The sequence below is a fragment of the Nylanderia fulva genome, unplaced genomic scaffold (genome assembly GCF_048542155.1).
Source record: "Nylanderia fulva isolate GAGA-0341 unplaced genomic scaffold, ASM4854215v1 Scaffold32, whole genome shotgun sequence".
Taxonomy (NCBI): Eukaryota; Metazoa; Arthropoda; class Insecta; order Hymenoptera; family Formicidae; genus Nylanderia; species Nylanderia fulva.
Window position 1 is genome coordinate 477,197 of NW_028190390.1, and position 24,707 is coordinate 501,903.

The following is a 24,707-nucleotide window of genomic DNA, read 5'->3' on the forward strand; positions in this document are numbered from 1 at the left end:
GTTTCTTCATGCGTTTTACCCCGCGTTGAAACGCATATCGTTGCGTTTGAGCGAATGTATGTGTATAACGAGATTATGGTTGCGCGTTTTATTATTAGCGTCGTATCCTCTGTGTGTTCTTCCCCGCCCGTTTTCCTCTTTCATTGGACTTTTTTTTACCTGGCCGCAACGTGTAACGCGGCTCGATACCTCGATCGTGGATTTTGCGCGAATGTAAAACTATATAGGTATGTATTATAAACGCGACAAATTGTTTCGATTTTATGTACGTCGATCAATTAATATTTAACTTTCGACGTGTTCGACGGTGCAAAATGAATAACGATTTAGCAAAAAGTTCATTTTCGATTTATTCGAGCGTTCTCTTAATGTTCGTCATATATGTGTCATTGATTGAAAATTTAATACCTCATGTATATATAGGTATGTATATACATATGTATATGTATATGTGATATTTTGGGGGGAGAAAAAAGTATATATACATTTTTTTATATTTTTATATAAAATTTATATTTCAACGAACGGTACTTTATTATTTGATTTTTATATAAAATTTATTTCATTTCATCTCTATCTTTCTGTGTATTCCTATAAAGTTTATACAAACTGAGATTACTTTTATCCCGTTTTCTATGTACATTCGTCCTATTCTGCAGAGAATATCAGACAGAACTAAACTTTTATACCGGTACATCGGCAGACTTCAATTTTATTTTCGTCTGTCTCTCATGATAGAAAATGTCGTGACGAGAAACGGATGCGAAATATATATTTTTCCTCGGGTCCAATCAATGAAAAACAAGTGGACGATCGCTTTCCGGCATCAATGATCCGCTTTTTTTCTTCCTTTTCCCCGAACGAAATCGTTAACTCTCCGGCTAGTGAAAACCGGATTCAATCTTCCTTTTAATATTCACACATATACCTACGAAGAAATTAATTCACAGACCTGTATATGTGTTTATCGATATTATTATATAAATTGTTCGTATCAGCGTAATTATTAATTACATAATTAACCGTAATTTCTAAATAAATGATTAATTTAAAATCTGCACACACAGTGTGGGAACATTTGCAAACAGTTTTATTTCATCATAACAGATTTCGAAATTTCGATGTAATAAATTATAAAAGGGTCGAAGTTGATTCCCGTATTTTATTTCGCAGGAATTAATTCCCCGTGTAACTACTGAAATCGTAAAGTAAAAAATTGCACAATAGCGCATAACATTTACGAAACTATGTAAAACTGTATACGGGAAGCGCGGCGTGGAATTTATGATTCCGCGCGATCTACGGCAGACATTTCCGCAAATCCATAGTGAATGATTACGTGCGAAATAAGAAGCTACCGTTTTCTCTTTGTCGGTCGGATACGATATCACTTTGTTGATACGGAATATTGCGGGAAAAACGTATCAAGAAAGCCTTACGCCGGTTAAATTTGTTGTGCCATTTCTTCTCTGTCTCCTCCCGTTCCACTGAGCGTCCAATTATTTTTATGAAACCTTTAGGCAGTCGCGCTTGGGTTTGGACGCGACATAAGTAACGTCGCGGAAACCTCTGACCTTATTATATCGCCCGTGTTCCAACTTTTCCTCGGACACACAGACACAATTGCGAAAGCTCCTTGGCGCAGTAAAAAGGAAAACGAAATGTTAAATGCCGAGCACAAATTCGCTTTATATATATATATATATATATATATATATATATATTTCGCGAAATTGAAACTCTTCTTCTTCTTCTGTAATCACACCAGAGAATTTCGCAGGACACTATTTTTATCTTTCGATATGGATTTTTCCCGCCGCGTGTATATATCCGTACAAATTGAAAGTTAATTAAAGGGCTGGGTAGAGTTATGCCGATATTTTTTAATGAGGTATAGCGGAAAAACTTTGTAGGAATGAGTTATTCACATTTGATCGTTTTCCAATAGTATACCTCGCGTTATTTAAAGAATAAACTTGAGCGCGCCTCGGCTCTCTTTGACGTTCGTCAACGAGATCGATTTAATCATATATACATATACGTCTATTCCCAAAGTGGCTCAATGACATTCGTTCATTTAACGGCGGGGAATACTAGTCGGCACACTGTACTTGTACTACTACCAACTAGTTCAAACTCTCTCAAAGTCGTTGCATAGAATAGCAACGCGACCTGCATTTTTCACGATCGCTATTTATACTTGGCGCCACTAGTGTAAAGCCTTTGGAACGCGCGAACGCGCAATCAAATTTCTCACGAATATATTATATATATTATTTGTATAAGGGTGCTGTCCCATGGCAGCCGAAATTTCGGAAAAGTATACTAGAATAAACCTCGCTCCCCATGGGACGATTTTTACGGAAAACGGAATGCTATTCTAACCTCAAATATAGTTTTTCAAGTTAGGAAATTTCTTTATTATTTTCTGTTGTAATAAACATACAAATTTCACATTTTTATATATTTTTATATTGTATTAATTATTGTTTTCGTCGAAAACTATCAAAATTAATTTCTGAAATAGAAAAACCGGACTGACAAACGCGCAACTTTTATTCTTGACAATATGATAACTATTTTATGTGATAAAATATTTTGATTGAATATATTTATATGTATATTAACAATAAAATTATTATAGAGATAAAAATTCAATCCCGGTTAATTTTTATTAAACGTTAAGTTAAAATTTCTTCAAATAACTCTGATTAGTTGATCACCACTCTAGTACTTTTCCGAAACTCCGACTGCCATGTGACAGCATCCTAAGATTTCTCTCCGACTCTCTCTCTCTCTCTCTCTGGACTTTGATTGCGATATTAATTTTTCCGCTGCTTATTTTCACTCGACGCGAAAGAGGGACACAAGAAGTAGCAATATCGTTAATATACCGAGTATAGAGGGAGAGAAGCAAGTCTCGTTTAATAATTTCCGCTTTGACTGGCCCTTTCGGTCGCGCAACTTGCGTCAACAAATCTGCGTTATCGCGTTGCAATATCGAGCCAAGAATCACACGAAAATGAAATTTCCATCGAGAGAAAGAAAGGAAGTGTGGAATGTATTTTTAATTTTAGAAAACATCATATTTTATCCTCTTTCTCTTTTATTTCTATCCCTTGATGCGAAGGCAAAGAAAGTTTTTAATAACGAAGCTACAGCGCGATCTCGAAATCTTCTTACATTTTTTCTTCCCATAAATACGCGTCTTGACATTTACTCTGGCCAATTGTCTTCAATTGACGTAGTCCCGTGATGCTAAACAAGTTCACCGCCAAGAATTCGATTAAGCCGCTGCGATTCAAGCGCAAAGATATTCCGCTCCGTCAATCAGGCAGGAAGGTCTAGGGATTCCGTTCCGGTGATCACAAGAGATCGACGACGACCCAGTCGCTTATCCGTATTTCCGGTGAAAACGGCAAGGGATTCAATTGAATTTTAGCTCACGCGTTTCGTTTACTTCCGCCGCACAAAGTTGCTTCTCATATGTACATTTTCCTATATTTTTTAATCTTGATAATATTTTATCGGTCTATCTTTATGTCTATCTTTAAGAGACTTAAAAAAAACTAATCGATATTATAACACTTTTTATCAATTTAAGCTCTGTTAAAGAGTTCAATTATGTATAACGCATATTTTTCTTTTAATTCTTCTACAAAATTTAATATTATAAAATTAATCGAGAGGAAATCATTTTGCTTTTAATTCTTTCTCTCTTTCTCTCTACCTATATATATATATATATATATATATATATATATATATAATTAAAAATATATTAATTTTGCTTTTTATTGTATATGTCCTTTTTTCACAAAAATTTTGACACAGCTAAGATATCAAATTTTTTTTTGAGAGAGAGAGAGAGAGAAGACGTAGGATAAAAATTGAAATCATTTTTCTCTTATTTTTCCTCGATTAATTTTCATTAAATTTTCTAGTAGAATTATAAAAGAAAAATTATACATATACAGGGTATATTTAAATACTCTTACATCCTTCCCTGAGGAGTTATGTTTTTCTAAAGAGGCAAGTAAAAATAACGTTTTTATTTTTTTCTCAAATTTCAGACAAAAAAAAAACATGAAACTTGATGAATATTTTCCACTAATAAAAACGACATTAATATTTTTTCATCCCCCTGTATCGTTATAAGAAGATGAAACTAACAACCCCTGTTTAATTTTGATCATCTACATAATTTGATTTCGAAACACCGAGTCGTTTGTTCTTTTCCCTTCTTCGTATCGCTTTTCGGATCACCATAACGTCGATCGATGTAAACGGCCGGCTCGTCTTATGACAGGAACAGACCTTGTGTTTAAAGGACGGCGGAGGGTTGGAACACGCGTACGAACACAAGCCGGGGTACACGAACACGGCCAGCGAACACGTTACACGCGAATATATTAAAGGACACCGCGCTGGTGTGCGTGGACGAACTGGTTTCGGACAGACTGGGACTTGGCCGCTATAATAGGTGAGGCTTCGCCACCAAGTTTAGGAACTTGAGAGGGCTGGCGAAAACTGGCGGAACGGGCAAGTTCGGACACGTACTGCGATTCTGCAAGTACTTTAGCGTCGTTTCTCTGGATACTGGCGGGGCGCCGACACTTTCACGGTACGGTTTTAGGGCTTAGAAGGATATGTCGCAGTCGCTCTCGTCGCAGCTTTTCCCGCAGGTCTCTTCTCCGTGTCGTCGCTGCAGATGGACGCTTTCAGCTCTCGTTTATTAATCCGCACTCGGTGTTCACAGCGAGATTAAACTCGCCTTCTCCTGGTTACGCGTTAAAGATTAAGGATACGGGGCGGAGAAATGTCGCCACCCCTGAAGAAACCCTCCATTCACACTCGATATTAGAGATCATATCGGCAGATCATGGTTACACTGAAAAAAATTATGTATTTTTACATGGAAATTACTTGTTCAAAGCTGGAAATATTACTTAATTTTTCCCCATATTTTTTCAAGTAAAAATACATTAACAGGGTGTCTAGCGGTCAGGGAAATCTGAATTGTCAGGAAAAGGCAGGCAATAATTTGAAATTTTTTATGAAATAAATATAAACTTTTCCTGGCTCCCAGCACGCTAATTTTTTATTCTTAAAAATCGATTCATCTACAGCTTGTTCGTTAATTTATATTTTCATCGTCGTGTTATTTTATTTTAGTGTGTTTGGTAGAGATGAAACTAAAAAAATTGATATAAATAAAAAAGGTGATTATTTAAATAGTTTATGATGACATGCTTGTTTCGAATATCTCAAGAATTTCATGATTTAACATTTAATTAATTTATCATATAGATATATGCAAATTATATATTTGAAAAAAATAATATTCAAAAGTCAGGGAAAAATTAATTTCGGATATTGGAAAATCTGAAAAAGTCAGGGAATTTTTTTCATTGAGTCTGCTGGACACCCTGATTAATGTAAAATATACGTAAAATTACTATTTTTATACAAAAAGTCACTTGAGATATTAAATTTAATATTTTTACTTTATTAGAACTTTATTCCATAAGCATTCATCCATTTTATTTCACAGTATTTATATATTACTAGCATTTTGTATGTTATTTTTTAATCTTGAAAATATATAAAAAAATATTTCATACGAAATTACACATATCTATAATATATTACATGATTATGCTGGATCGGAGAAAAACCCAGAATAATCATGTAACTCCGTACAAATATTTTTTTTCAGTGTACAATATCGGTATATAAATATATTAGATAGATTAATGCGCGAAGAGATATGGCTTTCTCGTTTCGTAAATTTCCTCGAATGTCCGGAAATTCCCTCATTTTCCAAATTTTCTTGTCAGTTTATCGATCTGGCAGCTGGCAATTACGTCGCTCGAAAATGCGAGCGGCAGCCTGCGCGTGTCGTAATAACAAAAACATGTTCGAAATGTAACAATTATCGACTGCGACGTTGCAGTTGTTGCGGGTGCGCGGCCTTTGTCGAGTGTCATTTGCACACGCGGAAATATCGCGGTGAAAGCTCTATCAAAGCGCGCAAATCACACACGATTATATTTTCAACTCGCGCGTGTTTTGCGAGGAAAGAGGTATAAATAAATAAAAAAAAGGAAGAAAAAAAAAATACTACGATAAATCTGTGCTCTATGAAAAGCCGCGTTGTTGCGAACACTACAGATAGGTATGTTTTCCAGTTAATTTTCAAACAGTATATGCAAGGACGAACATTGTATATGCATATAGGCCTTATACGCGAATCCGTACACGTGGATCTGGGTAAAATCAATTTTACTTACTTCTTGTTAGAGGCGGCTTTGTAATAGAAACGCCTGCTCTCTCGCCCTTCTTTTCCTGTAAGATTCATAGTTATGACATAGTCACTTATCCGAGCGCCCTAGATTTTTCATCATGTGATTTCTGCACACTCGCGTTTTATGGAGGGGATGATGATTGATAATTCTTATCGGTAAAGAGCTGGTCAAACTTGCAACATCAGCGAATCTCGCATATTTGCATTGTTAAGAAGTATCGAGGCGAACCGACTCGTTAGAGTTTAATTATTCACTATAACGTGACGCTGTAATAATTACAATAAAATATATATAGATATATAAAATGAGAGAGAGAGAGAGAGAGCGTCGAATGCCGCGCTTTTCTCTCCACTCTATCCTTGATAATAAATACATTTGAAAAGCCAGCAATTTTACTAACGACATTGCGTCTGTCGAGTGTCATTCATGCGTTGTTTTTTTTCTATATTTTTTCACTTGATATTGTGATAATATTTCTGTTATTTAGTTGAAACGTAAATTGAAGTTACGTAGGGGACAATTAAAAAAAGTGTTTCTATTTCTACATATATAAATCGCGTATCTCTTTAAAAGATCGATGTAATTATTTCTATGATTCGCTATAACTGTAAGATTCAATTAGAAAAAGAACATTGAGTTATATGTCTAAGTGCACTCACATTTACGTAATTAAAATACGATAAGCAGAGCCACTAGGGCGGATAAAAAGTAGCGTATATATGTGAAAAATATGTCGAGTATATGTTTTCTTTGCAACGTGAAATTGCAACTTCGACCGGATCGGAGTTGCATTGTGTGCATTATATTCCAGTTAATCGTTATTTTTTTTATATTTTTTCACTTGATATATATATTTTTTTGATAACATTTTTGTTATACATGTACAGTTGAAACGTATATAATTGGAGTTACGTAGACAATTAAAAAAAATTTTTTTAAAGTTCTGCCAGTTTTATCAACAGTTTTGGGTAGCACAAGAATTCTAAAGAAAATTCATAATGACAAAATTAAATATTTTTAATACTTTTATTGTTATCGCTGATTAAAACATTTCATTTTGTGAAGTTAACATTCCCAAAAATCAAAATTGATTTTTTTAGCTTCGCCTATTTTTAAAATTGATAAGGAACTCCAGAACTCTTCGGGGTGCACTCAAAACTTAAAGAAAACATTAGTTTTTTAAAAAATGGGTTGCCAACTTCACAGAGGCCATTTTATTTTGTGAAATTAGCACCCCCAAAAATCAAAATGGGTTTTTTAGCTTAATTTATCGGAACTATTTTTAAAATTGATAAGAAACTCCAGAACTCTTCGGGGTGCACTCAGAACTTTAAGAAAAAATTAGTTTTTTAAAAAATGGGTTGCCAACTTCATAGAGGTAAAAAAAAGTCTTTCTATACCTATAAATTCTCTCTTTAAAAGATCGATGTAATTATTTCTACGATTGGCTAATCGTATCAGATTAGAAAAAGAACTGAGTTGTATGTCCAAGTGCACTCACATTTGTATGCAATTAAAATACGATAAGCAGAGCCACTAGGGCGGATAAAAAGTATAGCGTGTATATGTGAAAAATATGTCGAGTATATGTTTTCTTTGCAACGTAAAATTGCAACTTCGATCGGATCGGAGTTGCATTGTGCATTAGATTCCAGTTAACCGTAAATATCTCGGGATGCCGGTAGCGTTTCGTGAGAAAACTCAGTTTACGATATCGTGCAGCCGTGTATACCGGGGGCGCAGGTATAGTGCGGACGGATAAAGAAGAAAAGATTAAAGTGCCCGTGGACGCAAGGAGCTGCTCCACTTCTTCCAAGTGCAAACACGGACAGGCGGGCCGAGCCAGGGAAAAGCAGGATAGTCGATAAATAGCAAATATAGAGAGAGAAAGAGAGAGAGAGAGGAAGAAGAGCGCGCGTCTTTATAAAAATAGAGAAAATAATTCTCGGTTTATTCGCGATCAAAAGGAAGGACTCCAAAGGGTACCATTCGCGAATGGGGATTCTCGCGACACGCGACACGCGTGTGTATGTATGTGTGCGATATACGCGAGTTTAGGTTCAGCACGTGATGCTGCTGCGAGCAGGATAAGTGGCCGGGTGGGAGGCTTTTTCGGAGAAGGGGAAAAAGCAGAGTTCTCTTTCTCCGAGGGGGTGGTTTAACGAACTCGATCCGCCGCAGAGTTTTTCTCAGACTTTCTTCCTCTCCCGGAACTCGGACTGCTTCTCTCGGACCTGCTTCCTCTTATCCTTCCGTTTCCCATCCCATTCTTCAGTCGCGATGCACTCTTTCGTCGCGAGTTCTCGCGAGTTCGCTCTATTCCCGCGGTGATCTCATTTCTTAATTTCCTCCTGGCGACACGTACCACGTCTACGGTCGCATTCTTTCAATAATTTCGCGACAGGAAAGCGAGGAAGCTCACGCAATGGCCAATGTTGTGCTTTTAGAGGATTTTAAAATTATCTAGATGAGGTGTAAAATATGTTAATTTATTTTTAATTAGATAAAGATCATTTTGAATTTAAGTATATCTAGATTACAGGTAAAATTATATATCGAGATAAAATTATATGATTTTAAAATTATCTAGATAAAGATGAGGTGGAAAATATGTTAATTTATTTTAAATTAGATAAAGATCATTTTGAATTTAAGTATATCTAGATTACAGGTAAAATTATATATCGAGATAAAATTATAATTTTAAAATTATCTAGATAAAGATGAGGTGGAAAATATGTTAATTTATTTTAAATTAGATAAAGATCATTTTGAATTTAAGTATATCTAGACAAAAGATAAAATTATATAGCGACTCACCTAGATAATACTATTTTTAAAATTGCTTATGTAAACACAGTTATAAAAAAATGTAAATTATATAAAAGGGATATAAAAATATATTTATACTTTTATTTATATCAATTGTATTGTTTACTGCTTAAGTTTTACTATTTAAGTATTTTTATGTACTATGACTCTATAAAGCAAATTATCTGAATATTATTCTAGTAAAGATAACACTTTTTCATCTAAGATGCACACACAGATGTAGATAATATATATTTTTATTATCTATATAAAGATAATATGAAGCAAAAATTTTATCTAGATAATTATCTATAATTTTATTTAGATAACAGCAAACACTGCGCATGGCCGATTGCGGTTCGAATGATAGGGATTACGAGAAATTTCTTTCTATTTCGAGATGAAATAGGCTTTTCACTCCCGTGGGGCCTTTTTTATCAGAAGATTGCGCGCGAGAGAATTAAATTTTCATCGTCGCGAGGAAAAGTCACGTGCGTTTTCACGGCCTGTGTGAATTAAATCGCGCGTGACAAAGATTGAGTGCTTCATTTATAGATGCAATCGTTTGACCGATGGTATAATAACGCTGTGTCGATACGGCTCCGATAAAAACTGATCCAGATGACGTGATTAAAGCGTGATTTAAAGTGCGTGACTAACGTGGCAATATAATATTATTATAGTATAGCATATTCGCGGAAGCTTCGGCTAAATAATGTCGCATTAGTCACGATGCGGTCAATTTATTTATTTCTTTTAGATGTATATTAAAATATTTTTTAATTTTTTTCGCATATTTAAAGATATATTTCGGCTTGAACTTTGTTATCGATTTTATACATGATTTTCAATGCATTTGAATGTAAGTAAATGTGCTTTCGCGAATTTGCTATAATAATATTATATTATTCATGACGTATTTAATTTTTATCTCATTTTATTCACTTTTTTTAGATGTATTTAAAAAATTTTTTTACTTTTTTCGCATATTTAAAGTTATATTGACTCAAATTTTATTATCAATTTTATACATGATTTTCAATTTATTTGAATATAAGTAAATTAATGTGCTTTCGCGAATATCCTATAATAATCGATAATAATATTATATTAGTGTTATTACGTATTTAATTTTCATTTTATTTTATGAATTTTTTAAAATGTATTTTAATAATGTTCTACTTTTTTGCATATTTAAAGATATATTGACTCAAATTTTATTGTCAATTTAATATTTAATTTTGAATACATTTGAATGAAGATAAATTAATGTATTTCCGCTAATCTGCTATAATAATATTATATTGCCATATTAGTGATGACGCATTTAATTTTCATCTCACTTTATTAATTTTTAAAAAATTCTTTAAATATTTCGCATCCGTCTTTGCACATTTAAAAATATAATCCTCTTAAACTTTATCATTTAATTTTACACATAATTTGTAATTCATTCGAACTTAATTTTCATCTCATTAATCTTTTTACATCTATTTTAAAACATTTCGTATTTTCTTCGCATATTCAAAAATATACCTTGTTATCCAATTATATGTACATGAATTTAAATTCATTTAAATGCGCGATAAATTAATGCGCCTTTTAATACATAATTTGTATCGGTATCCGTTTCACAATGCAATCCGAGCATATATACATATATATACAAGTGTGCAGTGTTTGATGTTATCTAAATAAAATTATATAGATGATCATCTAGATGAAACTTTGGCGTCATCTTATCTTTATATAGATAATAAAAATGTGTATTATCTATATATCTGTATCTTACAATTAGACAAACGTATCATCTTTGCTAAATTATCTAGAATAATTTTCAGATAATTTTGGTTTAGAATCATAGAACACAAAAACACTTAAATAGGAGAACTTAAGCAGTAATAAGCGATATAAATTTATAAATAAAATATGAATACATTTACATATTTTTATCTCATCTTTATCTAGCTAATGTTTAAATTTACATATTTTTATCTCATTTTTATCCAGCTAATTTTTAAATTTACATATTTTTATCTCATCTTTATCTAGCTAATGTTTAAATTTACATATTTTTATCTCATCTTTATCTAGCTAATGTTTAAATTTACATATTTTTATCTCATTTTTATCCAGCTAATTTTTAAATTTACATATTTTTATCTCATCTTTATCTAGCTAATTTTTAAATTACATATTTTTATCTCATCTTTATCTAGTTAATTTGAAAATCACCTAAGCACAACACTGTTTACAATGCATTCGGAGATTATATATATGTATATATAATGTACAAGTGTGTGCATGTGCACTTGAATTTTGTTCGAGATCCCCGGCACTTAACACGTACGTTACAGAAAGAAACTCTTTTATTCCCCCGACGAGATTATCGCGCGGTCGTCCTCCGCGAGATCTTCATTTCTGCGATTACGTGACTCGCGGAGCGAAATCTCGAGCGCGCATGCAACTCGCGCGATTAATGTCGTGCTTTATTGCCGTATAATTTTTATCCCGGCGCTTCACGATTCATTGGGCCGCCCTCGTTTCCTTTGTGATACCGATCGATGCCTGGGACGCGAAAAAAAAAAGGAGGGAGACGAGAGCGCGCGAAAGAATCGTCTCTCTTTCTCTCCTCGTGCCGATATTTCATTTTTTTTCCTCCCTTTTCAGAAACTTCCCCTTTCCATCGGCAGTTTATTTCCCCGTCGCGACATCGCAACGGGGCACGATAATTCCTCGCGTAACTCTCTAATCGAGAAGAAGCGATTCTCCTTTCGCTTAATCGCGAGCAACTAGTTAATTTTCGAGATGAAATTTTCATCTCGACGTCGCGTCGGCGCCATCGGACGGGAAAGTTTCGTATAAAGGAATGGAAATTTGTCCGCCTGTGTAATCAAGAGTAAACTATGGAAAACTGGCGCTTGTCTAGCGCTCTCGCGAGCGCGTCAAAGGAATCTTAGGATATCGTTCGAGACAAAATCTGCAGTTGCGCCGAAAAAGGAAAACGAAAAAAAAAAAAAAAAAAAAACATGCAAAATTGATCGTTCGAACATTAATTTTGAGGACAAAGCCGATTATCGTTTCGTGGCATTTTTCATCCAAAGCTCGTACCCTTCTCCTCCTCGCGTTGTTCGCCCGTAACATAATTCATTCGTTCCACTTCCGTCGAATGTATTGTATTTGTTGTTAATATTATTGGGACGTATATTTGTTCGGTGGGCTTTGCGTTTAAACTGCGAGTGATATATAGAGTACTCTCCGTCAACGAAGTTAATGTCCAGCTTGTCGCTCCCTGTTATCATTATCGATACAATGAATTTGCATTTGCATTATAATGGGGAAACGAAGGGGGGACGGGGGTATATAATTTTAATTTCGACGTTGACGCCGAGGTATGTATGTATGTGATACAAATTTCATATAAATTCGCGTTCATTATTCCATTACTCTCTGTCCCCCCATTGATTTTTCATAACTCGGTCAAATCGATTTATTTTTAACGCGAAATAAAATTCCGAACAAATATCGAAGCATACAGCTAGTTTGCAGCAATATTGCAACAATATTGCAATATTGTACATTGCATAGCAATATTGCAGAAATATTATGTATATAGGCATGAATTTGCAATATAGTTTATACAACGTTGCAGCAATATTTCAGAAATATTATGAAAATAAAATTCACGCAAAAAATATTAGGTAATATTACATAATATACATATAGTAATATTACATATATATTTTATTCCATTATTGCTGCAATGTTATAGAACAATATTTCTGAAAGCGGATAATTAACCTTGCGGCAAGATTGCTGCAACATTTCACAATGTTTATGCAATGTTGTAATATATTGCAATGAAATGTTGCCACAATGCTGCTGCAATCTTGTTGTGTTGTATGGGAGGTCGTGACCCAAGATTGCAGCAGCATTATGGCAACATTTTATTGCAATATTACAACATTGCATAAACATTGTAAAATGTTGCAGCAATCTTGCTGCAAGGTTGCAGCAACGGTAAAATGTCCGCTTTTAGAAATATTGTTCTATAACATTGCAGTAATAATGCAATAAAATATATATATATGTAATATTACTATTGGATTATTGGAAATGTGCCAAATACATGATCGAATTGAATGTTCTGTACCTAATATTTTTTGCGTGAATTTTATTTTTATAATATTTCTGAAATGTTGCTGCAACGTTATTTAAACTATATTGCAAATTCATACCTATATAATATTTCTGCAATATTGTTATGCAATATACAATATTGCAATGTTGCTGCAATATTGCTGCAAACTTGTGTGTTGTATGGGGAGACACGTCGGAAATTTCGTGTTCCACGAAGATGCTTTCGTGAAGTTTCGGCGATAAACTATATTGCAAATTCATACCTATATAATATTTCTGCAATATTGTTATGCAATATACAATATTGTATGAAATTTCATGTTCCACGAAAATGCTTTCGTGAAGTTTCGGCGATAAAGTAGACATGTGAAGCCATATAATAGTCTGCGACAATTAACATACATATACATATATATATATATATATATGTATAGAGCGAATCGCGTGCTATCGATTCTTTCATGCTCTACAATGTTCTTCATCTACTACACGACGGGGGGCTACCGACCTTTGATCATTCACTGTGTAGTCGACGTTGACACATTTCTAGTAAATGTATTTATATACCTCGAGGCTCGAACAAGGGATCGATGATCTGACGTCTCAAGGATATTTCGGTCTGAAAAGTTCGCGAATACACAATTTATGCAACTTTTTTTGATAGGAGACTCGAAAAATTGGCATAAAATTACGATTTGTTGATCGAGGAATTAATTTTTTTAGCGGGGGCCTTATTAAAATTTTTTTGTCTCATATTTTTTGTTCTTCTTTAATTTTTTTTATATTAAATATACTAAAATAAATTCCAGTATTTATTCAAAAGGGGAGCAAGTGCTTAAATTTTTTAATGATTTTAAGGGGGCAAATGCCCATAATTGTACGTGTCGTTCACTTCAATCTCGTTAGGATTTTTTTTCCGTACGTAAACGCGTGTCCGAGAAAAAAGGAGGGAAAAAATAAGATATATTTATGCGAGTTCGTTTCGCCGATTTCGAAAGAGCGAGCTTTCATATGCTCCGATTTGAGCGCCCGCTCGTTTTACTTATATTTCTTACTCGCCCGTCGATTTTCCCGTTTCCCACCTTCTCTCTTGTGTGCTCCAGATATGTACATCGAATCCAATATTTCCCCGTCGGTTTTTGGAGGATGCATCTCGACTTTAAACCCGATTCTGTCGCGTCGACAGTTACAAACGAGACGTCCTATAACTGTCAGCGGGATGAGGGAGCTTCCTTTCTTCGGAATTGCATGCAAATATCTCGATCTCATCCTGTTTGCCGGAAATTATGCCTACCGCACAAGTTATTGCGTCTTTGTAATTTTCGCAGATTTACTACAGACAGTATGTAATATAAACACGAGGATAATTTTCAGTTCATGAGATACTTTTGAAGAACATTTTCTTCGCCTTTTTTTTCTCGAGAAATTGTCATTTTTTTGGAAAGTTGCAAAATGCTTGTAATTTTTGAAAAATCTACACTTTTGTGAAAAATTTCTAATTTTTACTATCTTTTTCCTAAATTACATAGCAAATTATTGTTGGAATTTTTTTTTCTCTTGACATGTAAAATACTTGCAGATTTATTATAGACACAATTTGTAATAAATACGGGGATAGTTTTAAATATATATCATGAGACACTTTTAATATTAAATTTATTTTTTATATTTTAGTATTTTTATTATATTTTTAATATTGAATAACAGTTTTTTCATCCTTTCTTTCCGATAAACTATAATTTTTTCGAATGAAAACTGTATTAATTGTAGAATATTCTCTTATTATAATTTTTGAAAAATTGACAACTGGAAATAGTTTTTATATTACATCATGAGATATTTTTGATATTATAATTTTTAATATTAAATAATATTTTGTTCATTTTTATTTGCTCGAGAAATTGTCATTTTGTGGAATGAAAATTGTGTTTTAATTGTAAAATACTTATAATTTTTGAAAAATTAACAGATGGCAAACTTTTGTGAAAATTTTCTAATTTTTGCAACTGTTCTCTCTTTCTTTTGCTTCTTAGCAAAATTACATAGCAGATTATTGTTGAAATATATATATATATATATATTTGACAGACGGCAATTTTTTGTGAAAAATTTCTAATTTTTGCAACTGTTCTCTCTTTCTTTTGCTTCTTAGCAAAATTATACATAGCAGATTATTGTTGAAATATATATATATATAATTTTTTGTAAAAAATTTCTAATGTTCTCTTTTTTTGTTTCTAGCAAAGTTATATAGATTATTGAAATATTTATATATGTATATATATATATATATATATATATTATATATATATATATAGGTATATTTGACAGATGGCAATTTTTTGTGAAAAATTTCCGATTTTTGCAACTGTTCTTTTTTTGCTTCTTAGCAAAATTATACATAGCAGATTATTGTTGAAATATATATATATATATATATATATATATATATATTTTGCTAGGAAGCAAAAAAAGAGAACAGTTGCAAAAATTAGAAATCGCCATGTGTCAATTTTTCAAAAATTATAAGTATTTGACAATTAAAACACAGTTTTCATTCCAAAAAATGACAACTTTTCAATATAAATATATATCGTATATAAAATAACTTATGCATTAAACTCCTCTTAACCCTCTCTCACACAATTTCTCCTTTGCTTCGCGATTCAAAGATTAAGGGTTATTGGCGAGATATATTTTCCCTGCGACATAAATATTAAAATAAAAAAAAGTTACATAAGGGAGCTTTGTTTACCGAATCTAAAGTGTTTCCCTCGCACGTGTTTCTCGCGCATATACATACATCCATCGCGAATAAGTTCGACGCACGCATGCACTCGGCACATATCCGCAATCTTAGATCCCGGCAGCCAGTTGATACGAGAGTGATCGCGATTGAATCTCGCCGGCGGAATCGATTCCGCTTCCGGCGTTGTCTCGTGCGGAACGATTTCAGGTTATTTCCCATCGTCGATTCTTCGATGTCTGCCTGCGCGCGCGCGCGCGCGCGAGATGAGGGTTGGATCCGCGTGGATGAGCGATAGTGGGTGCAAGAGCGACGGGATATATGTATATAAGCCACCACTTGTTTCAGTCGTTCGCGTCAACGGATCAGACAGGGAAGGGAGGAATATACGAATCTATTTGAAGCTAAGAGCCACCACTCGTCGCTTTTTGCCCTTTTGCGCGCTTCTATATTCAGCCGCAGGTGCTTTCGGGGATGAAACTTGCTTTGTGCGTAACCATTCACGATGAAATGAAAGGAACGTTTTCCACCCATTTGCTTAGCTTTATCAAAAAAATTGATATGACAGTGCGCGGGAATCATTTGATACGTTTGCCGAGTCAAAAATGGAACGATGAGCGAAGGAGGGAAAAAAAGAGGGAGGAGACTGAAACAAATGTTTTGCGCGTAAAGGGGAAGCGCGCGCTCCTTTGGACGGAAAAAAGAGCCTTCCTGCGTTTCATGTGCGCGATATAATTTTATTAGCACGCGCAGCAATTTTATTCGCTCGGGAAAAATAATTGCAATTAAAATTCTTTCTTTCCACTTGACACGATTCCAGGCGCGACGCCTCGGGATACGCAAAATCGCGAATACATATACAGGGTGTCTGACGTAAAGTGTCACACCGATAATATACAAGTAGATCTTGTCATTTGGAGACGATTTTTCCTCAACAAAAATGTCGAAGGAGGTCATCATTTTTTGCATGTTTCCTAATTTTTGCCATCATGTATCTTTATAACTAAACCTTATATTAAAATTTTATTAAAGTAAACTCTACTTGAAATTAATTGGAGAATGTAATTTTGTTAATACTTTATTTCCACAAGCCTGAGTTTGCGAAAAAACCCTTTATTTTCAATCGCTTATAACTCGAAAATTATTGACGTCTCAAGGTTTTTGCCGAGGAAAAATTGTCTCAAAATAAGAACGTCTACCTGTATATTTTCGGTGTGACACCTTATGTAAGGCATTAATCCGGCTACGATACGCGATACGACAGTGTGTCCCTGAGATTCTCGAATTACGATTTCGACAATCAACGTCGCCAGACGAGCCTGACGCCGCGCGCTAAGTAATTTGCTTTGAGGCTGGCGTCTCGGATGGCAGTATTTGGTCGCACTCCGGGTTACAGCCTTGGGGAGAGAGAGAGAGAGATAGAGAGAGAACTATAAAGGAAGCCACGGTTTGTTAACGCTGGATTAATTTACTGCCTGGAGTCGCGTAATCCCGGCGTACTTTCGCCGCGTCTTATTATCGATCAAAACAGGGGGTCGAAAGAAAAGAAGGTGCTTCGCGAAACTCACCCTCTGAGAATTATTTGCGCTTAATCCGCGATCATGTTATCTTGGGATAATTTTGAAATTAGCTAGATAAAGATGAGATAAAAATATGTAAATTCTTTTTATTGTTAGATAAAATATCTTCGATAAAATTATATATATATAGCGATTCATCTAGATAATTTTCAGATAATACTTTTAAGATTGCTTATTTAAACACAGTTATAAAAAATGTAAATTATAAAAGGGATATACAAATATATTTCCCGTCAAAAAATTATTTGCGCGAAAGAAAAGAAGGTGCTTCGCGAAACTCACCCTCTGAGAATTATTTGCGCTTAATCCGCGATCATGTTATCTTGGGATAATTTTGAAATTAGCTAGAAAAAGATGAGATAAAAATATGTAAATTCTTTTTATTGTTAGATAAAATATCTTCGATAAAATTATATATATATAGCGATTCATCTAGATAATTTTCAGATAATACTTTTAAGATTGCTTATTTAAACACAGTTATAAAAAATGTAAATTATAAAAGGGATATACAAATATATTTCCCGTCAAAAAATTATTTGCGTTTAATTCGCGATTAGTGTTGTCCGGGGATAATTTTAAAATTAGCTGGATAAAGATGAGATAAAAATATGTAAATTTATCTTAAATAAGATCCCGGAAAAACATTTTTTAATGTATAATTATACATGCGTAATCATAAAATTATATGTGAAATATGTCTATTTTTATACATAATTATATAAATTATAAGGGTTTATATATAATCATATCAAATTATATATGAAACATATTTATATATGTGAAGAAATTATATATAAATTTATATAATTATATATATATAAAAAGCACTTTTATCTAATTATGGACATATTTCATATATAATTTTACGATTATATGTATAATTAAATATAAAGACGAGATAAAAATATGTACATTCATCTTAGATAAGATCCCAGGAAAACACTTTTATATATAATTATATATAAATAATTGTATAATTATACATGTAATCGTAAAATTATATATGAAATTTGTCTATTTTTATACATAATTATATAAATTATAATATACATATTTCATATATAATTTTACGATTATTGGTATAATTTCATATATTTCTATATAATTTTATATCGTTATCATCGAATGATTCGACTCGATTAATCGACTAAGCGCGATGATAATTCGAGGATTCGAGTCGAATCATTCGATGGGGCGTCTCAATGGTGGCGGATTAATTCGACAAATATATAGGCCACTGTTCGCCGATCGATAATATATAATTGACTGCGATCAATTTAGAACTGATTACTCGCGACACAGAAATGACATGAGAAGTAAAATTTGCGGGTTCGTCATCGATTCTATGAATGTTTAATGTTTTTTTTTTTTTTTTATTCCGAGACCATCACCCGATTTTCTCTCCGGAGAGTGGAAAAGAGAAGACTCAGCGCTCTACATCTATGGTAATTACGATCGCCATTATTCCGTAATCGCGTAGTATGTATAAATAATCGCGGAAAGTAATATATCGATCGAGAGAAGTGGAAGTAATTTCTTTTCTCTTTCTTCCCTTTTTTTTATAGACGATACATACGCCCGACTCGACCCAGTTCTATCGTGAATGCGCCGTGAACAATATTTGTCGGCAGTTGCGCAAAGTGTAACAATTGCGCCAAGTTAGTTCACGACATCTGACTTGATGTAGAATTAGTTTCCTCAGTGCAAGATAGCACAATTGCCGTTACTTTGCACGCTACATTCGAACTTCTCGTCGTTCAAATGTCGTAAATACCATTATTTGCATGTGTAGAAATTGGTTAACGCCGTCTTCGTCGTGTCTTAAGTCGCTATAAAGCTTCGCTTTTCCTTCCTTTCCGCCATTTTTCACGTTAAGGCAATCTCTTGCGATTGCACTTGCAAGAACAAACGCAAGGGACTACCAGTGTTTGCTGTTATCTAGAGATAAAATTCTATCTAGATGATCATCTAGATGAAACTTTGGTGTCATCTTATTTTTATATAGATACCTAATACAAATATGTATTATCTATATCTGCATTTTAGATGAAAAAAAATATCTTTACTAAATTATCTAGAGTAATGTTCCGATAATTTGGTTTAGAATTATAGCACATAAAAATACTTAAGTAAGAAAATTTAAGCAATATAAGCGATAAAAACGTATAAATAAAAATATGAATATATTTGTATCCTTTTTATAATTTACATTTTTTTATATAACTGTTTACATAAGCAGTCTTAAAAGTATTATTTAAATAAAATTATATAGATGATCATCTAGATGAAACTTTGGTGTCATCTTACTTTTATATAGATAATAAAAATATGTATTATCTATATCTGTGCATTTTAGATAGAAAAAAGTATCTTTACTAAATTATTTAGAATAATGTTCCGATAATTTAGTTTAGAATTATAGCACATAAAAATACTTAAGTTAGTAAACTTTAAGCAACATAAGCGATAAAAACGTATAAATAAAAATATGAATATATTTGTATATCCTTTTTATAATTTACATTTTTTATAACTGTTTACATAAGCAGTCTTAAAAGTATTATCTAAATAAAATTATATAGATGATCATCTAGATGAAACTTTGGCGTCATCTTAGACGAAATAAAATATTATCTTGACTAAATTATTTAGAATAATTTTCAGATAATTTTGATTTAGAATCATAGCCCATAAAAATACCTAAATAGTAGAACTTGAGTGGTAAACGATAAAAATTTATAAATAAAAATATGAATACATATATTTTTATATCCCTTTTATAAAATACATTTTTTTTATAACTGTGTTTACATAAGCAGTCTTAAAAATTATTATCTATATAGATATATAAATCGCCATCTAATTTATTATCTTTTATCCAGATATATTTAAAACATCTAACAATAAGATAAATTTTTATCTCATCTTTATCCAGCTAATTTAAAAATCATCTAAAGCACAACACTGAGAACTACGTATATAAAATCTATTTTCTTCTCTAATTTTAATCTAACGAACTAGCTGAAAAAAAGAGAGAAGCTGATTGAGTACATATTATTGCACTCGATCGAAGATCGTTCCGATGAAGAAGAGTTCATTCGTCCTCTTTCTCTCTTTTTCCCTTCTTCCTTCACAAATACCGTCCCCTTTGTACACCTTTCGTGTCTCACGGTATTCGTCGATCTCGCTACTGTTTCTATTCTTCAACCTCCGCGAGCTCTCTCTCTCTTTCTCTCCTCTCTACAGTGTTCGGTCATTGAAGTAGACCTCTCGATCTCCCTTTAAGAAACTGCCGAAGACCATCCGCGGATGCCGGTTTAGCCGGTCGTTTTTCCCGATCTCGTAACAATGCCGCCAACGGAGATTCATGGTCGCTCTAGGAAAAAGGTGGGCCGAAAGAGTAGCGGAGAAATGGGTGTTGTCACGTCGGGTAATGTATCTATCTCCGTTTCTTTCTGCCCTACCTATCCGCCTCGCTAATGCTAATCGTTCACTGATATCGGCCTCGTTCAAAAGGGCATTAGCCGCTTTTACATTCGCCATCGCTCTCGATTACCAAAGACTACCGTTGACGTGTTTCCTTTGCTGGAGAACCTGAAAATTAAAAGGGGGCTCCGATTTCATCAATTTTTATTCGTACACCGAAAACTAAATTATATCCACGCTCACGGACTGTCAAAGAAATTTTTGAAATTTTTGTTCTAATTGATTATTCGGACTGTCATGTCAATTTTTAGTTCGGACAAGGGAATTTTTGTAACCTTAATTCAAAATTTATTTGCCAGTGACCGTCGATTTAGTTGAGTCAATTCATTCTTTTCCAGTTTACATGGAGAGAGAATTTACCCTGAAAATCGTGGGAATATATATATATATATATATATATTGGAAGAATTTTGTAAGAATTTTTCTCTGATTAATATTTACCATAATAAAAAATATTAATATGTACATACATACACCTGAAAAAAATTTATTGAATTCGAATAAATATTTATTTCCATATATACTGCCTAATAAATCATTTATTTGAAACTAATAATATTGATTTGATGTGAAAAAATATCTATTTGATATAAGAAAACCCTTTTTAAAACAGATCAATATTTGTTCCAGATAAATGATTTATTAGGCAGTATTGTGGAATACATATTTATTAATCAAACATATTTTTGTATCTTATTGTGATAGATATTAATATTTTTTATTGCGATTAAATATTTAATTTAAAAAACTCTAATAAAATTCTTTCAATACTATATCGTCTCATAATTACCATGATTTTTAGGATAAATTCTAAGAGAAAATTCTCTCTTTGTATAACAAATTTTATATAATACATTATGAAATTTTATGCATATTTTCGAGAAAAAAAAAACGATCGATCGTACAACATATTAAAAAATTGTTTCTTTTATCTTTTGTTCGGTCTATAATAATATATTTTTCTATAAAAGAGATAAAGAAAACATAGAAACTTTTTTCCAACTGACATCGTAGTAAAGTTACATCTCTTGCTTGCTTATATTATATGAATAGAAAGCGAATTCGCGATGCCATATCAGCGAGTGGATTTATGCACTTAATATGAAAACCCTCGGGCGATGAGGAAAATATGGTCTCCCATGATGGAAGTGGGATGGTGATTCTAAGGGCACGGAGAAAAGACCGCGGTTAAATTAAAGCGCAGCAAGAGAATTCCAGGCGGTGCAAATAATCTGTCGTTTGGCGACGAAGATGTACAAAAGATTCAAGCGAGCTCGTCTGATCTCTAACAATAAGGCACTTGTCTCGCTCGTCTCGTATTCCTAATTGAGTCTCGCAGCTTGAATCACTTTTCATCTTATATATATATATATATATATATGCTGCTATTCATTTATACTTCGCTTATAATCGAGAGACATGCACATACATTTTATAGAATGTTTTACCAATTTCGTTACACGTCGTTTGTAAACGGAATTTATTGATATAAACATTTTTTAAATTTCCCCGAATAAAGAACTCTTTCATATATATATATGAAATAAACAAAATTATAATCTTTATTAATTATTATCTTTATATAGATAATAAAACTATATATTATCTATAGCTGCATCTTAGATGAAAAAAATATTAGCTTTACTAAATTATCGAGAATAATTTTCAGATAATTTTGGTTTAGAATCATAGCACTTAAAAATACTTAAATAGTAGAACTTAAGCAGTAAAATTTATAAATAAAAAGATGAATATATATATATATATGTTTTATATCCTTTTTATAATTAATATTTTTTTTAACTGGCAATAATTAACTGCAATATTTAAAAAAAATTTTTTAAATAATATTTTTATGAAATTATTTTTAATTATATATATGTATGTATTGTATTGTACATTTATAGAGGACGTTTCTCTAGTTTGCAGTATATATAGGGCAGGTTTAATCGAATATATACGTGCAATATATTAAATTATATATATATTTTAAAGTGCAGAGAGATTAATTATTTGTTAAATGATTAATGTCGAATTAATCACAGAGCTTATGTTTATTTTATTAATTTAATCCTGTGATTGTATTGCGCGTTCTCAATCAGAATTATATTTAGATTGTTGATAAATCAAATCAAGTATCGGACGAAATATATTATTTGACTGTAGGTATATTGTCGACATTTTACATATATGACATATACACGAAATATTAAATTGTACAGGCATTTTATAGATTAATTATTTATTAGACGATTAATGAATCGCGGAGCTTTTATTGTTATGTTAAATATTCGATTCTGCACTCCGATTATTTTACTGCCGTATTTTCAATCCGAATTATATTTAGATTGTCAAAAAGTCGGAATAAATAGTAATCGAAGACACTCGATTGTTAAATTTTCTAAATGTGATTCCGATTAATATCGGAAAACTATTAATGACAATCATTATTACATATTAACTATTATTAATATGATACTAATTAGTAATTGACTTTGCAATTAATATGTAATTATATATCGCGGGTTTTAAATGCATTATTCGCGTAATTCTCTATTTTAATCAAGTAAAAGTCGAAGTAAAAGTCGACAAGAATCTAATTACAATTTATTATTTTGTATTACGATCTTTATCGTACAGTAATTATTTTATTTTTCAACGATCTAAATATAATTCGGATTGAGAACGGGCGATAAAACAATTGAATCGCAGAGTCAAGTAAATAAAATAAGAATAAACTCGTGAACGTACATTAAATAATAGCGGAGTTTAATAAATAATTAATCTCTATATATTTTAAAATACTTGTATAATTTAATTTTCCGCGTATATATTGGATGTTCGTTAATAATTACTGCACTGTAAAAGACTTTCGCATTCTATTTAATCCCGCACACAAAAGATGCAGTAATTACCGGATATTCTGTACATACAGGGTGGTTTTACTGGGTGGTTGATGTACAATACATATTTATAATATATATACATTATAAGTATATGTATAAGAGCAAAAACTATAAAATGAAATTGCATCGATCTGTAATATCGTATGTAAATCATTTGCATAGCTTCGTCTCATTATAACAAAGCGTGTGATCGTCTGGATTTTGCTACTCTCATATTTCCATTAAAAATTTCAAATTTATAGCACGTATTCTCATTGCTCTCTACTTCATAGTCACAACACAACGATGTGTCCGAAGAAATATCTCGTCTCGCTTACACAACTTAAGCTTAATTTTCGCACGCGCGGAAATAATAAACCGAATTCAGAAATAAAATTATATAGATGATTATCTAGATGAAACTTTGGCGTCATCTTAGATAAAAAAAAGTATTATCTTTACTAAATTATCTAGAATAATTTTCAGATAATTTCATTTAAAGTCATAGCGCAGAAAAAATACTGAAAATTTATAAATATAAAAATATGAATACATATATATGTTTTATATTCTTTTTATAATTAATATTTTTTATAACTGTGTTTACATAAGCAGTCTTAAAAATTATTATCTAGAAAATTATCTAGATGAATTGCCATATAATTTTATCTTTTATCTAGATATATTTAAAACAAAATCATCTTCATCTTATCTAAGATGAATTTACATATTTTTATTTCATCTTTAT

The 24,707-nt window shown here is 32.3% G+C and overlaps 1 protein-coding gene across 3 annotated transcripts in view; it reads left to right on the forward strand.

The window, feature by feature from the left end:
• Positions 1 to 24,707, forward strand: part of LOC114945579 (kin of IRRE-like protein 1) — a 652,455-nt gene that overhangs the window by 14,877 nt on the left and 612,871 nt on the right. The window lies entirely within an intron of this gene.